The sequence below is a fragment of the Schistocerca nitens genome, chromosome 3 (genome assembly GCF_023898315.1).
Source record: "Schistocerca nitens isolate TAMUIC-IGC-003100 chromosome 3, iqSchNite1.1, whole genome shotgun sequence".
Lineage (NCBI taxonomy): Eukaryota > Metazoa > Arthropoda > Insecta > Orthoptera > Acrididae > Schistocerca > Schistocerca nitens.
Window position 1 is genome coordinate 56306438 of NC_064616.1, and position 20749 is coordinate 56327186.

Sequence of the window (20749 nt, forward strand, 5' to 3'; positions counted from 1 at the left end):
TTCGAAGGGCGTCTTTATCCTAATATTCATCCGAACGATTTCACATGTTTTTAGAAAGAATGCGAATATGTAAGCTTAATTTACACTGAGGTGACAAAGTCATGGAATAGTTACATGCACATATACAGATGCGGCAGTATCGCGTACAAATTGCAGAGTTGCAATTTCTATTCAGGTGATTCATGTGAAAGGGTTTCCGACGTGATTATGGCAGCACGATGGGAATTAACAGGGTTTGAACGCGGAATGGTAGTTGGAGCTAGACCCATGGGACGTCCCATTTCGGAAATCGTTAGGGAATTCAGTATTCCAAGACCCACAGTGTCAAGAGTGTGCCGCGAACAACAGATTTCAAGCATTACCTCTCACCATGGACAACGCAGTGGCCGAGAACCTTAACGTAAGGACCGAGAGCAGCGGCGTTTGCGTAGAGTTGTCCGTGCTAACAGACAATGAACACTGCGTGAAGTAACCGCAGAAATCATTTTGGAACGTACAACAAAAGTATCCGTGAGGACAGTGCGACGAAATGTGATGTTAATGGGCCATGGCAGTACACGAAAGACGCGAGTGCCTTTGCTAATCGCACGACATCTCCCGTAGCGCCTCCCCTGGGCTGGGGACCACATACGTTGGACCCTAGACGTCTGGATAGCCGTGGCCTGGTCAGATGAGTCCCGATTTCAGCTGGTATAAGCTGATGAGCTTAGTGCAGATGCCACGAAGTCATGGACCCAAGCTGTCAACAAGGAATTGTGCAAGCTGGTGGTGGTCTCATAATCGTGCGAGCAGTGCCGCCATGGAATGGATTGGCTCCTCTGTTCCAACTGAACCGATCATTGATTGTAAATGGTTATGTTCGGCTACTTAGAGACCATTTGCAGCCATTTGTCGACTTCATGTTCGCAAAACAACGATGGAATTTTTATGGATGACAATGCTCCATGTCACCCGGCAACAATTGTTCGCGATTGGTTTGAAGAACATTCTGGACAATTCGAGCAAATGATTTGGACACTCAGATCGCCCGACATGAATCCTATCGAACATTTATAGGACATAATCGAGAGGTGAGTTCGCGCAAAAAATCCTACACAGGCAACACTTTCGCAGCTATGGACGTCTATAGAGGGAGCGTGGCGCAGTATTTGTGCAGGAGACTTCCAACGACTTGTTGAGTCTTGCCATGTCGAGCTGCCGCACTACGCCGGACAGCAGGCAGCATTCAGGGCACTAATGGTGATGCTTATTGTCTATCTTTAAACTGCTTGTGCTGTTGTGTCAATAATTACTAATAAACTGTGTGACTGATCTATTTCCTAATAAATCAGAAGGAGTAGGGTTTACAGTGCCATAGAAATGAATTCATTTAAAACGAAACACAGTATCAGACTCACCCCGAATGTGGCAGAAAATACGACTGTGTCTTTTAAAGGAAATTAAGGCAGACATACGCTTGCAGTGATTGAGGAAACTCACAAAAAAGCTAGATTTCGACTGTCATATGGGGATTTGAACTCCGCTTCTCAAGAATTTGAGCTGTGTCGTAAACACTGCACCTTCGCGCTCGGCAGTCTCAGAGCTTTAAACCTCTATATGTACAGTTTTCCTTCACCAATAATTTACTTTTCCCGCCGTCACTGATTTAACACAGCATTTCAAGTTTTCAGTTTTATCTCACACATATGGAAAAATGTATATATATGTGGTATCTGTTCTTTCGGACACGTCTGAAAGAACAGACACCATTTTGATCCTGCAGCACTATGCATCAAGACACAAACGAATTAATGATACTAGCTGCCTGTGGGCACTGGTTTAAATCTAAGGGGAAAGCTGAAAATGTGTGCCAGACTGGGATTCGAACCCAGGTCCTCTGCTTGCTATGCAGATAGGCTGACTTATGCGCCATCTGGATACAGTTGTCAGCGCACGTGTACGGACTACTCTAGAACGCCTCCCGGGTCACTTATATTCTCAACTTATCCACTCGCACTTGCCCTTCATCCTCATTACTCGCGACATTTCGCCGATTCCCTGAAGAGTTCGAGCGTGAAGTGATTATAGGTCGTCTGTATATGGTCAGCGCATCTGCCCAGCAAGCAGAAGACCTGGGTTAAATCCCAGCTAGAACGAATTTTCACTTTCCCCATTGATTTAAATGAGTGCCCACTGGCAGATAATGTCACTAATTCCTGTGTTGTTTTTGTGGTCTTCAGTCCAGAGCCTGGTCTGATGGCAGCGCTCTATGAATAAAGCTGCATGCCCTCAGGAAAAATTACGGCTGTAGTTTCCCCTTGCTTTCAGTCGTTCGCAGAACCAGCACAGCAGGGCCGTTTTGGTGAATGTTACAAGGCCAGATCAGTCAATCATCCGGACTGCTGCCCCTTCAACTACTGAAAAGGCTGCTGATCCTCCTCAGGAACCACACGTTTGTCTGGCCTCTGAACAGATACCCCTCCGTTGTGGTTGCACCTACGCTACGGCTATCTGTATCGCTGAGGCACGCGAGCCTCCCCACCAACGGCAAGGTCCATTGTTCATGGGGGGATTCCTGTGTATCTTGAAAAATTAATAAACGTCAACGAGGTAAAAGTCAGGGAAGTGTGCTCTGTACAGGCTTCCAAGGTGCGATTTTGCTGTAACGTCACAGACATCACTCCACAGAGAGCCCCGGGAACTGGGTGTTTGTGCTGTCCTCATCACTCCGTCATCATTCATGAAAGTGGCTGGACTGGACTGTGCACAGACTGGGATTGTGTGCGGGCGCTGATGACGGAGCAGTTGAGCGCCCCACAAAACAGTCATTACCCACAGAGTGCGTCAGTAATACTACACTGCGTTATAGTGCCCTATTCGCGTAATAGTTCTTGGGCTGTCTGCTGGAAAGAGTTTTCACCACAATTGTGGGATTCTGTCCAGGTCACGTTGATGATGTAGAATGGTACAGTGGTACACAAATAGGAGGATAACCAATCAGAGACCATAGTAATGCTTACAAGAATTATGAAATTCTAGACCTCCGACCACTCTTCTTTAAAAATAATTTTTTGTATTTGTTATCCCAAAAGTGAAAATATTTGCGAATGGTGCGTTAGAACGAAATAACGTGAACATCCGGTTATGTAGCAGTTACACCGACAGATGGTTCCAAGCGTGGAGAGCTACTTACCTGTGGTGAAGCGTTTCATCTGCCGCAGAGGCTGATTTACGCAACGAGGCCAATGCCCCACGGCCCCTGCTGAGGAACCTATTCACATGCTAACGAATAGGTCTGCGCGCTCAGCTGACATCAGCTCATGCGGTAACAGATGCTCGAGCCGTCTGCAGCTCTCGTCGGGACGTGGAAGTTGTGGAACGCATGTTCTTTTTTTATGTCTGGAGGTGATTACAGTTTAACCTCTGGCAGAATATGACAAACCGTTCAATATTATTTAGCATATAACACTGTAAAAGACAGAATTGTGAAAAGTCTTTATTACTACACTAAATTACTACACTTTGATAATAGTGTAAGGAAATAATTTAAAAAATTAACGTCCCTTCGAAATCGCGGTTATTTCATGTAACTGACGAGGAGCGAGAAGAAAAAAAAGAGCGTGTATTTTGGAAAGAAAAATTTCTCATTTGGGAATTTGCATGAATCGATTTACGGAAAACCATGCTGAAGATAAGTCGAGACGACGAGACGGGTATTAGATTCCCAGTACTTCCGAATGCAAGGCTCCTTCGGCGATAGTGACTTAGAGAGAATTTTGTAGTTATGGTATAAAAAGGAAGCTCTAACACAAACTAAAGTACCCATCAGCGATTCACAATATTAGACCACCTATTTACATAAACAACGAATATCATCAAGGGGAGTGCCATGGTTAAAATTCTGTTTGCAATAACTCCGCTCAAATCGAATTCTCACCAAGCTGAGTTATGTTTTCTACTATTTCTTTGAATGAATTCAAACGAATATCGGAGAGAAAAATACAGCTACATATTTAGAAGTGTGTTTCGAAAATAATACACAGAGACTAACAAATGTTTGTTGTAATGTGAAGAAAAAAGAAATCTGAATGACGTTTTATTCGAACGACGGACACAGAGAAATACAGCAAACTGACAATTCCGATAGTCGATCTGTAGTACAGGAAAACGTCGTTCTCAACAGAAGAAGTCGTCAGAAGAGAAAATATGGTCGGTCCTATCTCACATATGTGTGAAACAACCATTATCAGACAGTATACGGAAATTACTTAGCAGGAAATCTTAGCTTGTAGAATGGTTAAGGAGGAAGTATCTCCATACTTTCGGAAAGGATACGTACGAAACTGCTACGAAATGCAGGAAGGCATTGGGAGCTAAGATTATCAACTCTCTCTTACAATACGCGCCGGCCGCTGTGGCCGAGCGGTTCTAGGCGCTTCAGTCCGGAATCGCGCTGCTGCAACGGTCGCAGGTTCGAAACCTGCCTCGGGCATGGATGTGTGTGATGTCCTTAGGTTAGTTAGGTTTAAGTAGTTCTAAGTCTAGGGGACTGATGACCTCAGATGTTTAGTCCCATAGTGCTTAGAGCCATTTGAACCATTTACAATACGCAGACAGGCAAAAATATGTTTCCTTTATATCAAGGAAGTAACAACAATCAGATACTGAAATGGACCGTGTACATAAATTTAGTTGTCATGGTAGAAGATCCCAAGCTCCAAGCTAAGGTTCATTCGAGAAATTCTTTAAAAGTGTAGCTTCACTATGAAGTAAACTGCTTTCACCTGATCTATTCTTCAATATTGTTCCTCTGCCTTGAACCCCTACTACACAAGATTGAAAGAAGCATTCAGAAAATTCAACAAAGACATGTGTGATTCGTGAGAGGTTTTCTTTAGTGACACAGATCTATTTATCAACTTTCGGAGAGAATTATTATTGCAACGATACTGAGCACGAGAAAAATAACGCTATTAAATTCCCGACAGTTCGTCTTCCGAGATTAGTCAAGGAGTACATTACTAAGTTACACCTATATACAGCATAGTGGATGCGAGGATAAAATAAGAGACGTTCTGTCTCATAAAACTGTATACGTGAACACCCTTTTTTTAATCACATTTTATACATGGAATAAAAGTGCGATGAAAAATTACTTACATATTATGTACCCTCAGACGTACAATGTAACACAAGCTAGTGAAGTAAAAACGTAGATGTAGATCAAATACAGTTTGTTGCAATGGTGGGATTGTAAAACAGGAGATGTCAGCAACGGTTTCTTTCGTATTATTATGGGTAAGGAAACGTTAATTTCGAGTAATCTGGATAACAGATTTATAGTATTTTGTTTGAGATTCCTGTCAATAATTATTTACATTTACATTTTGTGATATCTCAGACGAAGTGCGGTAGTGAAGAGGGCTGGAACGCTGTTTACAATCAAAAGTGCATGAATACAACGACCTTAAAGTACGTAGAGGACCCTAGCGGCAATATTTTCCAACTTCCTTAACCTATATAAAATACACTAGCGGCAATACTTCTGATCTAAAATATGGTGAGGTAAAATAAAACAGCTTTATTAAATTTTGTTGCCCTCGCCCGAATACAAACAGTACCCAATTAAATTTTTCCATGACGATTTATTAAAATTTACTTGAAGAATGAGATCAGAGTGCACACCCAGTTTGAGCAGCCTGTTTGGGAAACATCTAGTTGCGCAATGGGGCCAACTGAGCTGTATGAGCGCCGCAGTTCCGCCTATTCCTAACTTGAGAATTAATTCTGTAGCGCAGACCATGATCAGAATGTTTCTGAAGACTAGCTGAAAAAGTAGTTGCATTGAGTATTATATAAAATGGCTTCGTTTTGTAATAAATGCCATATCAGAATATGTTTAATAATGATTTGAATCTCTCATCACAATATTGAGTACCATGGTATTTGTTCATAAGGATATTGTTTCATAATCCGTGTGTTCTTATTATCCGTTTGTCTCGCTTTACTATGTGCATAATCGCTTTTCTTCAGTTTGTACCCACAAAAATACACAATGACAAAGTACGTAGGGACCAAAAGACCAATGGAAAGATTTGTACCTTCAGACTAACCCCTCACAAAATGTTAGATTTAAATTGTGTGTCATCTGATAATCAGATGAGCAGGGACCCTCACACCGAATGGGAACTGTCAGTTTAATGAATAAAGAAACTTCTGCTAGTGATAGAAAAATCTTCTCCTCCTTTCTGCATGTACTAGGCATTCGCTCGTTACGCCCTCTTGATTGAAATAATTGATCCTTCCGCCTTTTCCTCGGTCTTCCTAATGATGTTCTACTCGCTGGCCAATGATTCATCATTAATTTTGATAGTCTGTCGTCTTCCATTCTTGTGACTTTGTCTTTCCACTTGTTCCTATATTCCTTTATCTGCACTAACTTTTCCTTCGAGTTCGTCTCTGATGTCAGCATTCCTCTTCCTGTCGATTAGCGTTTACTCACTTACTCTTCTTAGGAATCGCATCTCCAATGCTTTTATTTCTGGTTCATTACTTTTAGTTAAATTGCACGACACAGTTCCATATCTTTTGGATGGTGCTGACACCGTTTTGTAGAACTTCAGTAGAGTTTCCGTCCTTACTTTAGTTCTGAGAGCTCTATAGATCGTTCCGTTAGTGTAATTAAATCTTTCTACTTTTTTTATATATCCATTTCAGCCATGCGTGAAATAATAATTCCTAAGAAATTGAACGACTTTACTCTTTTTATTTTCTGATCATTTATTGCTTTTGCGGTGGCAATTAGCTCCTGGGACCTGAAAGTCATAACTTTAGTTTTATTTGGTGATACTAATTGATTATATAACGTAGCTCTTGTAGATAAAATGTAAGTATGTCTGGAGTGTGTTCTCGCTATCAGCAATCAAAACTGATCGTAATGTCATAGAATAATTCCTTTCGTTGAATTCATAAACATAAAAACTTATTTTACTTATCCATTTCGTTAACATGTCGTCAATACAAATATCCAAAATAGTGCATCCATTTCTTACTCCCATATTTCCCCTGATGTTAGATTTTAAATTTCCTGAATGGCAATTTCTGATTCTTGGTACATTCCTTCTGCTACCTTTATTACGTGCAGAAGCATTCTTCTTTTGTTCATTGTTTCCCATAGTTTATCACTGATTACTTTATGGAAAACTTTCACATAGTCTACAGATAGTAAATGTGTGTATTGAACTCTCTGTATTTATCAATGATTTGTCTAAAAGCCAACTTCTGTCTAAGCACGATCTGCCTTTCCTAAAGGCCTTTTATTTTAGAATATAGTTTAAACCCTGTGTTTAGCAGGGAGATGCCCCTATAGTATCTGCAATTACTCCGGTTCGTTTCTTGTATATGGGTGTTGTTATAGTTAATTTCCAGTCCACTGGAATTGTTTTATTTGCCTAATATATGTTAACATAATTGAGAAATGTGGACTTCAGTGTTGAAGATACGTATTTAGTCATTTCTGTGTTAATTCCATCACTGCCCAGTGTTTTTCTATTTTGCATTTTACATATTACATCTTATGTTTCTGTTCTATTGCTGTCTTTTCCTCTTGTTGATGAGTGTTATTTTTGTCGAGATTTTTGTTTACATTGTCTCCTGCTGGCCAAAATTTCTTGTAGTAGTCTAGCCATTGTGTATTAATCATCACTTCTATTCTTGCACCATCTCTTATATTTTTATTCAATTTCTTCATGATTTTATAAGTAGATTCCTGTCTACCATGAATATCATTTTCACTTCCGAAATAAATGCATCCTAACTTTCTTGAGTAATGTTCTGATATTGTTCTTTAGCTTCTTTACAGAATATTTTATATTTCTTCTCATTTTCAGCTGTCCTGTTCTGGAACCACTTCAAATATCTCATTAAAAAAAAAGGGTTGGGTAACAGAAGCCGAATTAAGTGACTGATTTCCTACCAAGCTGCCGCTGAAACCTATATTTACAGAAAACCGCTATTGAAAGTGCACCCGTGTGAATTTTCTACGGATTATCTGAGTTACGAATGCTGTAATTCCGTCTTGAGTGAAAGTAGCTACATCAGTGATCAGAGCTAATGGAATTATTCGGTGAACAACCGTTATACACCCTCTGAATTCCAGTTGCGTAGCATCTCCTTCCTGAATGCGTTTTATCCGCTTTGATGGCGCGGGCGCACTCGTGTGTGTATGTGTGTAATGTTAACACCAGTAGAGCTTCCTCGTGCGATCCTTGTAGGACTATGATAACTTACCAAACTCTACTTACTCAAACCCATTGCCATTTCGGGCTTTTGCGCACTCACAAGACACATTTACTCACACCCACGTATTGCTATAAAAACCCGAATAAATATTTGGTAGTTTGGTACTCTGAGACTAAATAAGAGATATCTTATTGGTAACTTAACTTGAGCAAATGATAAATTTCACTTCATTCGCGCCATATGCGTTTTAGCTCATACTTTCAAAAGTCTCTGAAGTGCCTTCCAGCCTTATCATAGTTTTAAACAACTGTTTACAGTTATTTTGCGTTATCTGTCGCATATATTTGTTATCCTTTTAAGTTATAAGCAGATTTCTTTCTTTGGGGGAAAGTTGGGATTCAAACCTCAGATTTTTCTAAAAAATCGAGATTTACACTGGGAATTTCCTTGTTCTAGTAGTATAATAATTAGTAACTTTTTCTCGCGATGTGGGCGACAACTTTTAGACCTGCGGGCACTTCTCATTCTCTGTGAAACTAAATACTTCAAAAATTAGCAAGTATAACGATATTCTAGTGTTTCTTATTATTACCCGATTTTGACTGTCTTAAGCTCAATGTCATGTATTTCTTGTGTAGTATCTGGTAGTGATGTGATGGAGGATGGTCCTGAGGGTAAGACGAGTGTGAGGCCGGGGAGCTGAGAGAAGGAAGAATTGATGCAATGGAGTTGAAGAATAGCTTTACGTGTATGTTTGATTTATTTTACTACATCTGTAAAGCGTATTATCACTGATCGGTCACTGACAATAATCTGGTCATTCAGCATTTTTCATTTTTTGTTCTTGCCTTTTGAAAGTGGTGATTCTCCTGTAGTGTTAGTAGTGTGTCCTTATTTTTCATGTTGCCATGACTGTATGTGTAATTTTGTTTCTTTGGCGCCCAGTAAATGTAGAACAGCGTGTTTTATTTTTCCAGCTCCTAATATACTTTTTGCAGCGGGTTTTGCAGTTTCTGTAGTTCTCTGTTACGTACTCGATTGTGAATTTTAACATGCAAAGGAGGACTAAATAGGTAAAACACACAAGAAGAGGATAATAGGTCTTGATATTGTTCACAAGCAGCATGAAGAATTTACTTAAAAAATCCCTAATAAACTTCATATCAACATATAAAAGGTGCGTACTCTATCTCTACACGTATTTTAAATTAAAGTCCCTCGCTGCTGTTTGTTCAGGCTAGTCTCATGAACTAATGTAGGGGTTTTGATGATGTTTTCACAAACATGTAGGCTGATTCACGAAGAAGGTTTCTGTATATAATTTATTACCGCAAATAACGATCAGAGCATAGTACAGGGCGATTCAATTGCCCCTACCGCTGTCGTTTTATTCAACTCGGAATGTTATACCTAACCATCATAAACCATGAGCTAGATTTTCATGTTCTCTCGCTGGCTACTCGCAAACTATTCTGTCCTACAGAAATAAGTGAACTGGACCTTTTTGTAGAAAATTTAATGTAGTTAAATTTTGTACTGGGATACGTTTCCGCTAGAGGCCAAGGTTTTCCAGTTATTCAAGAAAAACCTTCAAAAGTGACCTCCAGACGCATCTCCGCCGAACACTCATTCCTCACCAGTAGGGATTTTTAGAATGCCATTCATGGCAATCCCTCCTATCGCTGCTCAAAAATTTGAAAATTTGCAACCAGAAGAACTATTACCATCGAGCGAGGTCACGTGCCGGTTATCACACTGGACTTGCATTCGGAAGGACAACAGTTCCAACCCGCGTCTGGCCATCCTGATTTAGGTCTTCCGTGATTTCCCTAAATCGCTTCAGCCATATTACGGGTTGGTTCCTTTGAAAGGGCATGGCCGATTTCCTTCCTCATCCTTCTCTAACCCCAGCGTCGTTGTCGAAGAGACGTTAAATACTAATCCCCTCTTCCTCCTCACTAACTATTGGCGATATTAGACCTTTTTTGGTCTTTGTTGACTGGGCTATTACGACGCCAGCATAGTCAGCTACTTTAACATTATTTATTTAAACGTACTCGTCAGGGTAATGAAAGGAAAACAAATTCTGTAAACGTTACGCTAAAACTAATTACTTTGAAAATTCGTTCCAAAGTTAACCCGTACAAACACAGTAGTTTCGTAGTCACAAAGCCTGACGAATACAACGACATAGTTGCTTGTTTTATGCTATTAAAATTCACAAAACTGTTAGGTGAATTTTACGCTAACGGCAATTATGCAATTTATGCGTTCTCGATTAAGCCGGTGGCGTATATATATATATATATATATATATATATATATATATATATATATATATATATATATATATATATATATATATATAACTCGACAAATAAGAAGACGGCCGGAGTGGCCAATCGGTTCTAGGCGCTTCAGTCCGATAACGCGCTGCTGCTACGGTCGCAGGTTCGAATCCTGCTTCGGGCATGGATGTGTGTGATGTCCTTAGGTTAGTTAGGTTTAAGTAGTTCTAAGTCTAGGGGACTGATGACCTCAGATGTTTAGTCCCATAGTGCTTAGAGCCATTCGAACCATTCGACATCTAAGGCCTCTGGCGAAAACATATCCCTGCAGAAAACTGAAATGCATTAAATTTCCTACAAAAAGCTGCCGTTATTTTTTCTGTAGGACTAATAGTTTGCGCATAGCGAGCGAGACAATATGAGAACCTTACGCGTCGCTTATAAAGGCCAGTTATAACATTGCGGGTTGCATAAAACGGCACCGGTAGGGGCAGCTGAATCACCCTGTATATGCATTGTTATGTGCTCCATATTTAATTTGCGTTGGAATGATATATCGTGGGAATGGTGGGAGCTATGAGTTGGTCAAGTTCAGAGGAGGAGGAATCTAGTGGGAAAAGCACTAAAGTAAACAGACGCCACAGCTCCTAGAGCATTAAGCCTGATCAGAATCTACGTCGGGCACAGTAGCCGAGTGGTAAAGCGCATGTCTAGAAACCGAAAGGTCACGGATTGAATCCCGCTTGGACCACGAATAATTCAGCCTGCCTTTGAACCTAGCATTCACCTCTCAATGATGTGGAGATTTTCCAGAAACGACTCGTGGCTCGGATTCCAGGTTAACTGTAGGTTCCCTTTCCCCACTTGAATAACTGCGGTTAGGCTAGAATCATGCAAGTCAATGAAGCGACGTCCACTTGAATGACTTGAAGATTTCCACCAGCCATTCAGCCTCGCATAATTATTATTACCAGGATCTCTAACTCTATACATATCTTCTTCTTATATGTATAATGTAAAGCCCACCATCGAGTTTTTCTGTGTGTATGTGAGAGCTAATCTCAGGAAATACTGTAGGGAAGTTAATTCGGTTTCCACTAACCAATAGACTATATAGACTAATTCATGAGGAGGTTTTTGCATATAGTTTATACCGGTACACCAGGTAAGTCGTCCGGCTGTAATACCTAATGCTAATAGGGCGAAACCGGGATGGGCGGCTAGTAATGTGCAGAATTATAGCTGCTTGAAACTCATAACAAGCGAGGTTCAAGCTGCAAACATGAGACGGATTACTCAGTGCTGCAGTGTCGTGATAAAACTGGAGGTTATTGGTAGCATTATGTAAAACCGAGAAACTTTGAGTTACAAATGCTACGTATTAAAAGCAACTACATTATAATGGAAACGGACAACATGCGTTAGGAGGCACATCTCTCACGGAACTCTTGTTACAAGAGATAAACAATTTTCTCGGAATTACTGGATTTCTCTGGCAGTAAAGAATATTCTTTCTAATTTTATAAGAGAGGTGTTGTGTCTAGACAAGACAGCCTAGACACAATGAGAGCAAGCTGAAAGGCACGCGCTTAAACTCACGCAGGCTGGCGTGAGGTCTGAAACAGGATACGTAATGAATGCTATAAAGAAAAGTACGTAGCTTCTAGAATACTTAACTTTAATTCATAATTGTAGAATATCGCTCTTGATGATACAGAAGTATAATAGCAATATAACAAAGGATGATGGCGCCTTGCTAGGTCGTAGCAACTGACGTAGCTGAAGGCTATGCTAACTATCGTCCCGGCAAATGAGAGCGTGATTGTCAGTGAACCATTCCTATGAACGTCGGCTGTACAACTGGGGCGAGTGCTAGTACTTCTCTCTAGACCTGCCGTGTGGTGGCGCTCGGTCTGCTATCACTGACAGTGGCGACACGCGGGTCCGACGTATACTACCGGACCGCGGCCGATTTAAAGGCTACCACCTAGCAAGTGTGGTGTCTGACGGTGACACCACATGAGGCACGTCCAAATTCAGTCGAAATGACATCAGGGAAGGCATTCTGCGAATAGGAAAAACCTCCTAGTAAGTCTAAACCTTTAAGACATTTCCTAGTTAAAACAAGAGTGCCATTACGAATCGAGAGCAATTCCGTATTGTCTTTCAAAGATAAGAAAACTACGTACCTAAGGGTCTACTACGTACAGGGAAGTCTGTTCCGTAAATATCCATTTGAATCAGCCTAAATAACTATAATGTGTGCGGCAGTAAGATTACAGAGTATTTTCTGGGTCCATCACGTAGCAATACCCGATCAGAAACTAATTAAACTCCGTGATTAGCCGTAGGATGCCAACGCGATCTCAATCGACCACCCTATCATCCCCTGCCTATGTGGGCTTCGGGTATCGGAGTGGAGGGGCATATGATTAGCGTACTGCTCTCCTGGCTGTTGATATCTTTTCCAAAGCAGAACCCGTATCTCTCTACTCGGGCCTTCTCAAGGGGATGAGTGCATCTCATACCATCTTCCCACCAAGGGCAAATGGTTTTCACTGTGAAAGGCAGTCGCTTTGTCGCGAACTACTTTCATGCATCGTGCAATCGCGCACCATGCGTAAATCACTTGTCGACTCACAGAAGATCACTTACCAGCCGTCCATGTCCGCACGAACGATATATCTTCGCAAACAGGAAAGGCTCTGAGCACTATGCGACTTAACTTCTGAGGTCATCAGTCGCCTAGAAATTAGAACTAATTAAACCTAACTAACCTAAGGACATCACACACATCCATGCCCGAGGCAGGATTCGAACCTGCGACCGTAGCGGTCGCTCGGCTCCAGACTATAGCGCCTAGAACCGCACGGCCACTCCGGCCGGCCAAAACAGGAAAGGACAGGTATCTCTCGAAGCAATGCTAAAGCTTTGACTGGTGTCGGCCAATCAGAGCGCTGAGCGCACATACACGGTCCAGTCACATTAATGTGACCTCCGCCTGTGTTAGACGTCACAGTGAGTAACGGATAACAGACGGCAGGTAGAAGCACTAGCAGTGGAGGGTATATAAAGCGTGTCAGGAGGTGGGGAGCGGTAAACAGTGCAGTCGTTGTCATAGTGCAAAAGCAGAGCTATTTATCTGGCGCCCAGAAGGGCATACAGGCCAAGCGCGGGAGCATTTCCGAAACGGTTAAATCTATAAGCAGTTCGCGTGCCTCAGTGGTTAAAGTATACCGTGCATGGCAAAATGGCGCTACCCAAAACTGGCGCAGAGGCAACTGCGGTGCACCTCGGGTCATAAATGACAGGGATGAACGACAACTGCGGAGATGTGTACCGGCGATTAGACGTGCAACTGTTGGGCGCCTGACCGCCCAGATGAGCCAAGAGGCTCCCAGCAGTGTCTCCTCAGCTACTGTTCACCGAACGTTGCTGCGTATGGGCCTCCGCAGCAGGCGCCCGGTTCGTGCTGACCGCTGGTCATCGGCGGCGAATCCTGGAATTTGCACGCCAATAACGCAACAGAACGTCCATTGAGTAGGGACAGGTGGACTTTTCTGACGAGTCACGTTTTATGCTCCATCTGACAGACGGCCATTGGCGCGTTTCGCGTGAAACGGCTGAAGGCAAACACCCTGCAACAATCGTCGGAAGGGTTCAGGCCGGATGGCGCTCCCTGGGTCAGTTCGTCATTCTGGAAAGCACAATGGATCAACGTAAGAATGTATCTATACTTGGGGACCATTTCCACCTCCACATATAGTTTGTTCTTCCTCGGCACGATGACATCTACCAGCAGGGCAGTGCAACGTCTCACACAGCTCGCAGTGTACACGAATGTTTCGAAAAGCACCAGAATGAGATTGCCGTACTCCCTTCGCCACTAAACTCACCAGATTGAAGCCCAATCGAGAATCTGTGGGACCACCTCGATTGGGCTGTTCGCGCCAAGGATCGTCAACCGAGAACCTAGCGTAGCTGGCCTCGGCTTGGCTCCACATCCTTCCAGAAGCTTACTGACTCTCTTGCTGCACACTCCGCGTCGGTCCGCGCTGAAAGAGCTGACAGGTAACTGGACAGTGCAGGTCGGTGTTGGTCACCTCATGCAGTTTGAATTACAAAAGGACTTTCATCTCGTCTTTTGACATGGACAGCCCACCAGAGCTCAACTGTCTTCAGTGTTTTGGATGGACGGATTCAAGTAGCAGCTTTCAACATAATTGTGATACTGCAGCAAACCCTCAGAATTCGGCTTCCATTCACATGATCGGAAACCGCGGGAGCGTTAAAGTTAGATAAAACCCTGTTCTTTTCGGGTTGCATTTTGCATTTGGCTTTCTATGGATAGTGTTGTATCTTTTTCCCGTTTTCGAATGCAGAAGATCATGTAGTGGTCAGTATCAGTCTCTGAGTTAACCATCTGTACGTTCAAGTGATTTAGAAACGGATTCTTTCACTCGCAAGGCTTTCTGTTGCGCTGTATGTAAGATTTTCCATCACCGAACTCAAACTTCGAAGACTCAGGTACAGTTCTAAAGGACTGGCAAGCTTACAACCGTCTGGATTGAAATTGGGTCCTCTACGTAGTAGTACAAAATGCAAACCGTTCAGTTTCGTAGGTCATGCTGATTCACTAAACTCACCCATAGCTCACTGAGATTGGTTTTAAGGGTGATAAAAGCGTGTAATTCAAGGATGTGCTAAGTAGGATCGACCCCAAATGTAAAGGTAGAAAGAAAGGTTGAGGATTTAGCGCCCCGTCGACAATGAGGTCAATGGAGACAGAACGCAGGCTGATATGAAACTTCCTGACAGATTAAAACTGTATGCCGCACCGAGACTCGAACTCGGGACCTTTGCCCTTCGCGGGCATGTGCTCTACCGCTCACACTATCAGCGCACACTCCGCTGCAGGGTGAAAATCTCAGTCTGGAAACATCCCCCAGGCTAATCCATGTGTCCGCAATATCCTTTATTCCAGGAGTGCTAGTTCTGCAAGGTTCCCAGAAAAGCTTCTGTGTAGTTTGGAAGGTAGGAGACGAGGTACTGGCAGAACTGAAGCTGTGAGGACGGGTCGTGATCGTGCTTGGATAGCTCAGTTGGTAGAGCACTTGCCCGCGAAAGGCAAAGGTCCCGAGTTCGAGTCTCGGTCCGGCACACAGTTTTAATCTGTCAGGAAGTTTCATATCAGCACACACTCAGCTTCAGGGTGAAAATCTTATTCTAGAACACAAGCTCTTTTGGACAAGAATAGGAAAGAAAATTGGTTGTCCTTTTGTAATTAACCATTCTGGCGTCATCTTTCAGTGATTTGGGGAAACCACAGTAAATCTAAATACAGCTTGCCGCACATACATTTGAACTCCACTCACTCCACATACGAATCACTTTCCTCAATCACTGGTGTTTGCCACGTTCCTAATCGACAATCGGTGTCCAGTGGCTTTAAACAGGGAAAAGGTGGTGATTAATTCATTGAAGTAGTGTTGTACAGAATACATTGCTAGTGTGGCAAAGCCTACATTGTCCATACAACGCGCACAGTGCGTGAAAGATGCGCTCAACATGATGGCCATATTCGCTTTTTACAGCCCAGTAAGTCGGCAATGGCCGAACTTTGTACCTCCACAGGACGTTCCTTGGATCATCGGAAATCTTGGCCTGAACTAGCAATCTCCAGGGCAAAACACTCGGCTGAGAGCGGCTGAATGGTTGTCAGCCGAAATATCGTGGCAAGAAGTCAACGTTATCCGGCTGCAATCCCCAGTACTCATAGAATAGTACTGTACGTCTGCACTTACAACGTATGTCCGAACTACTCTCAAAGTGATTTTGTTTCTGTAACTCGATCCAATACTGTAGCTATCATCATCTTACAAAACATTTCAAACATGTAACTACAGTAACTGACGGCTCTATAACCACGTTTAAGATTTTCATGCTCTGTAAGCCTCAAACAACTAGACTAGTTTTCATAACTAGGAGAAAACTCACGAAAGCAGCATAATGACGGGAATACATAAAAACGATTGAATGAAAAGTGGAGCGCATCGTATACGCTTCAGTACTGCACAAAAACCCTGTGTTCAAACCGTCGATGCTAAAACATCTTTATGTGGTCTCTACATAACAGAAACCAGCATGGATGTGGTATGAATTGCTACCGTTACTATAAGGGCGAGAGATTACAGCTAGGATGTAAAACATGTTATATCGTCCGTTGAGGCGACAGCTACTGGAGCAGTATGTGTTGGAGCGCCATTGGAGGATTTAAAGTAGGCCGCACTTAGATATAAATGGACAGATGTTCAAGTATTGATTCTTCTATTATTCATAGGCTATTGAAAAAAAATCTAAACACGATGTAGCCTATGACCTACATTTTGTTATGTAGGTACGGAACCGCGAAACCATCCCGGGTACGGTCTTTCCTCCGTCACCGAGTATGTGGCGCAGAATACTTCATCGGTGCGGCATGTATAAGAGGCTACCAGGCACATGTGTTCTGCTCAGTTTTTGTCACAGGATGGCGCGCCAACATGCACATTGTACTGTGGTTCAATGGAGCATAAGAGGCAACAGATGTTTCTAACTTAGCATGAAGACGACACGCGTTATCTTTCACCTCCGTTAAAGGCGTGCCTTTTGACGAGACAGTATCTCGCATTATCGTTATTTTTGCGATTTTCCTGGAATTATTTACATTAAATATTGTACATTACATTTGTTTACATTTGTATCCTCAGTGCGCAAGGGGAGACATAAATATTTTACTTTTTATAGTAATATTTTTGTATTGGTTTGCAATAGAGGGAAATTAGATAGACTCAGATCTTATCCGCGTTCCCTGTTAATGAGCTGATACGTCGGCCAACATGAGTGTAGATTTTTATGTCGGCCAGCAAGAGTGTAGATTTTTCTTCGGTCACTTGACACATGTCTGTCAAATGTCAATCTGTTTCTCCATCCCATTCCCAGAGACACGGCATGTAAAAATTTAAAATGTGAAAATACATAGTGTACGCGACGGATGGTGCATACTGCTTTCGCTTTCCTCCGTTGACGTTGTTTTGCTTCGGGAAGAAGATACGGCTGCACAATTCAAACAAAAATGATTATTACAATATCTTTGTATCTGAAGTAGCACAGTGCGCATTACTGTAGTAGTATTTATTTTATCATTATTTTTTTGTGATGCATTAACGTCTTATCGACAATGACTTCACTACAGTCTCTTGTTAAGTTCTTGCAAAGAATCAGACAGAAGCCTTGCTGCAAGATGTGTCCTCGTTTGGCTCAGACTTCAGGAAAATCTGAATCAAGATGGGAGGACCGACTTATCAACCCCGCTGCTCCAAAAACAGATTTAATATTTAAAGAGACTCGTAGCTACCCATCAGCGGTTTCCGAACTGTTGCCATTCCCAGTCTTCTTTCCTGTCCCAGTAACACAACAGTCCATGCAGAAGCTACTTGTTTAAGAGACCATCCATCATGGAGATGCAAAAAATCCGATCGGCTCCTTGAAACGTTAGGTTAGTGTTTCAGTAATATTTTGGTATGATGAAACTTATTAATGCCTTATACCCAGGTTTAAAAAATAATTATTTGGTTCGATGATGGCTGATACATTTTATCGCTAATTATAACCATAATAGGCTATGCTTTCTGTTTATTAGTATCTTAGGTGAACCAATTCACTTTCAAAGATGAAACCACATTCACGTGGATAGTTACGAACGTGGAAGCAAACTTGATTAAAATTTCAGTTATTTAGTACCACACTTCGTTGATACAGGGCTTCGACAGGCAAACATACAATATTTGCTGTGGGGAACACTGAGCTCATATACGATGGAAAACAGGCGTTCCTTTGTCACCGCGTCTCCTCTGAAGCATGTATCATAAATGTAGGACTACTCTTATCGCAGGATGTAATTTCTTAATATGAACTGAACTGTCGGAAACACTAATTTCATTTACGCAAGAAAATGGCAGTGAAATACAGTTTTTCCATTTACTTTTGGCATCTCAGGTGCCATACACAGAGCAATGGGTAACAGTAATATAAGTGTCGTGTATTCTAGGTTGCACATTCGCCAGTTGTGAACATCTCTATAAGCGTTTTCCTTGTAAATACGTAGCACCAAGTACTGCGTATTGTATGTAAGACATGAATCGACAGGATGCGGCGTCTGTATTCCGGCTGTAGCTTCCAAGCGCTTAAAGCTGCATAATGATTTCGGCCTACACTTTTAAGTATTTGAGAAAATACTGTTTTCGTATAGACATGGGATTCATCCAGATACCGAAGCCGCTTCGTCGCCCAGTTCCCATCATAATTATATGCTGTTTTTAAGCGACGTAGTTGGCTTGTACTACATGCTGCGAGCAATAAATGTTACTCATGTTGTTGTCCCTTTTCGCCAAAGCATTAGCCTACTTAGAGTGCTACTGAGTTTGGTTCTTACATGACTACATGTTGTATGTATGAATCAAGTCATCTACGTTTTAGGTTAAGGACTGCACAAGAATAAATTTTTATTTATTTATTGATACAGTTTCACCTGTTATCTAGATTCTAAAACTATCTGCTATGCTGATTTACGATTCTCTTAATTGTACTACATATAGTGATAATCATTGGCAGAAAGACGACATAGTTCTCACGAAACTCCGTTGAGTAAATTTAGAGAGGCTGTATTCGAAGATGACGCTGAGCTCATTATGTTACCACCATAGTGTATTTAGTGTAGGAATCATGAGAATAATGTAAAAGAGATTAGTGCATTCATAGAAGCATATACGGGGTGTCCTACCTAATTCTGCCACCTCATATAATTCCAAAATGAAACAAAATCTGAGAAATGCAATCGTACGGGGATGCACCTATGTGAGGCGCTCACACAATGACAGGAATTGGCAGTCCATAAAAGTAAACAAATGTCACTCTCAACCCAAAGTTACGTTTATTCAAATGCCATTCATTTCCTAGATTTTATAGGAAATGAAAACTACAGGTAGAATTTAGTGATAAGGCTTGGATCTGGTTTCCTAAACAAAATTATTATTTATCTATAGCCCACAGAAACTTCAGGTTTGTGCTTTACATCCAGCACCAAAACCGCACTCACAAATAACCAGTAACGTCACGTCCGATGAAACTGCGACACTTCAACAGATGTTCAAAGTGGCCACAGTTTGCAGTAACACACTTGTGGAGGCGATGAACAAGTGAGCGTCGCACAGATTGCAGTGTTTCTACAGATATTGCCGCACAGGCAGTGGTAATACGTTGCATACTGAGTACTGTGTGATGTGTCTGGCGCTTCGTGATACACACTCCCTTTCATTGCATCCCAGAGAAGGAACTCTAATGGAGTCAGGCTGAGGGACACCACGTCCTTCACGAGGAGGGATAGAGTGCCTTGAATAAATGATGCTTATCGCTCTCCGTTTAATGTAGCCTGATAAAAGTAGTGATCTACTATACGGGTACCAATGATGCCGCACCGAACATTGACATCCCGCTGTCGCTGATGAGCCAGTGGAGCTTCTGCATGGACCAGCAGTGCGTGTTCCTCAAATTCACGTGACCGTAATTTGTGAAAGAAGCTTCACCCGTAAACAACGTATTGCTTAAGAATTCAAGATTACCTTACAACTGCCGAAGTGCAAAACGACAGAATTCAATATGGGATTCAAAGTTTCTTGGTGGAGTGAGATACGAAAAGGATGAAACGTATGTCTACGAAACATTCTTCAGGCACTACTACTGCTTATTCCAAAACTGCGTGCAATTTTTCGTACACTCGCCTTGGGATTGTGCCTGCAGCAGCCAGAATAGCAATTTCGTTTCCATTGTTCGTCGCTATGTTTGGACTTCGACGTTTTCTGGGAGCCCAGCTGCCAGTTTGCATGAGGCGTGTGCAGATGTTGGCAATGGTACGAGGTGGACAACGTCTATCTGGGTTGTAGTCGTACAGTCTAAATCTAAATCAACACTCCGCAAGCCACTTCACGGCGCGTGGTGGTGGATACTTCTGGTACAACTAACTGATCCTTTCTTCCCCGTTCCACTCGTGAATGGCACGTAGGAAGAATGATTATCGGTAATCCTTTGTATTAGCTCTAATTTCTAGAATTTTTTCATCGTGGTCATTTCGCGAGATGTATGCGGGAGGCACTAGTATGTTGTTAAAATCTACCCGGAAATTACCCTCAAGAGATTTCAATAGG

General features: G+C 42.1%; 1 protein-coding gene and 1 non-coding gene across 2 annotated transcripts in view; one reads left to right on the forward strand and one right to left on the reverse strand.

Moving 5' to 3' along the window:
• LOC126248019 (uncharacterized) overlaps positions 1-20749 on the reverse strand; it is a 910522-nt gene that overhangs the window by 586322 nt on the left and 303451 nt on the right. The window lies entirely within an intron of this gene.
• On the forward strand, positions 15595-15669 carry Trnas-cga (transfer RNA serine (anticodon CGA)). The gene has a single exon. It is a non-coding gene; the product is annotated as a tRNA-Ser (tRNA).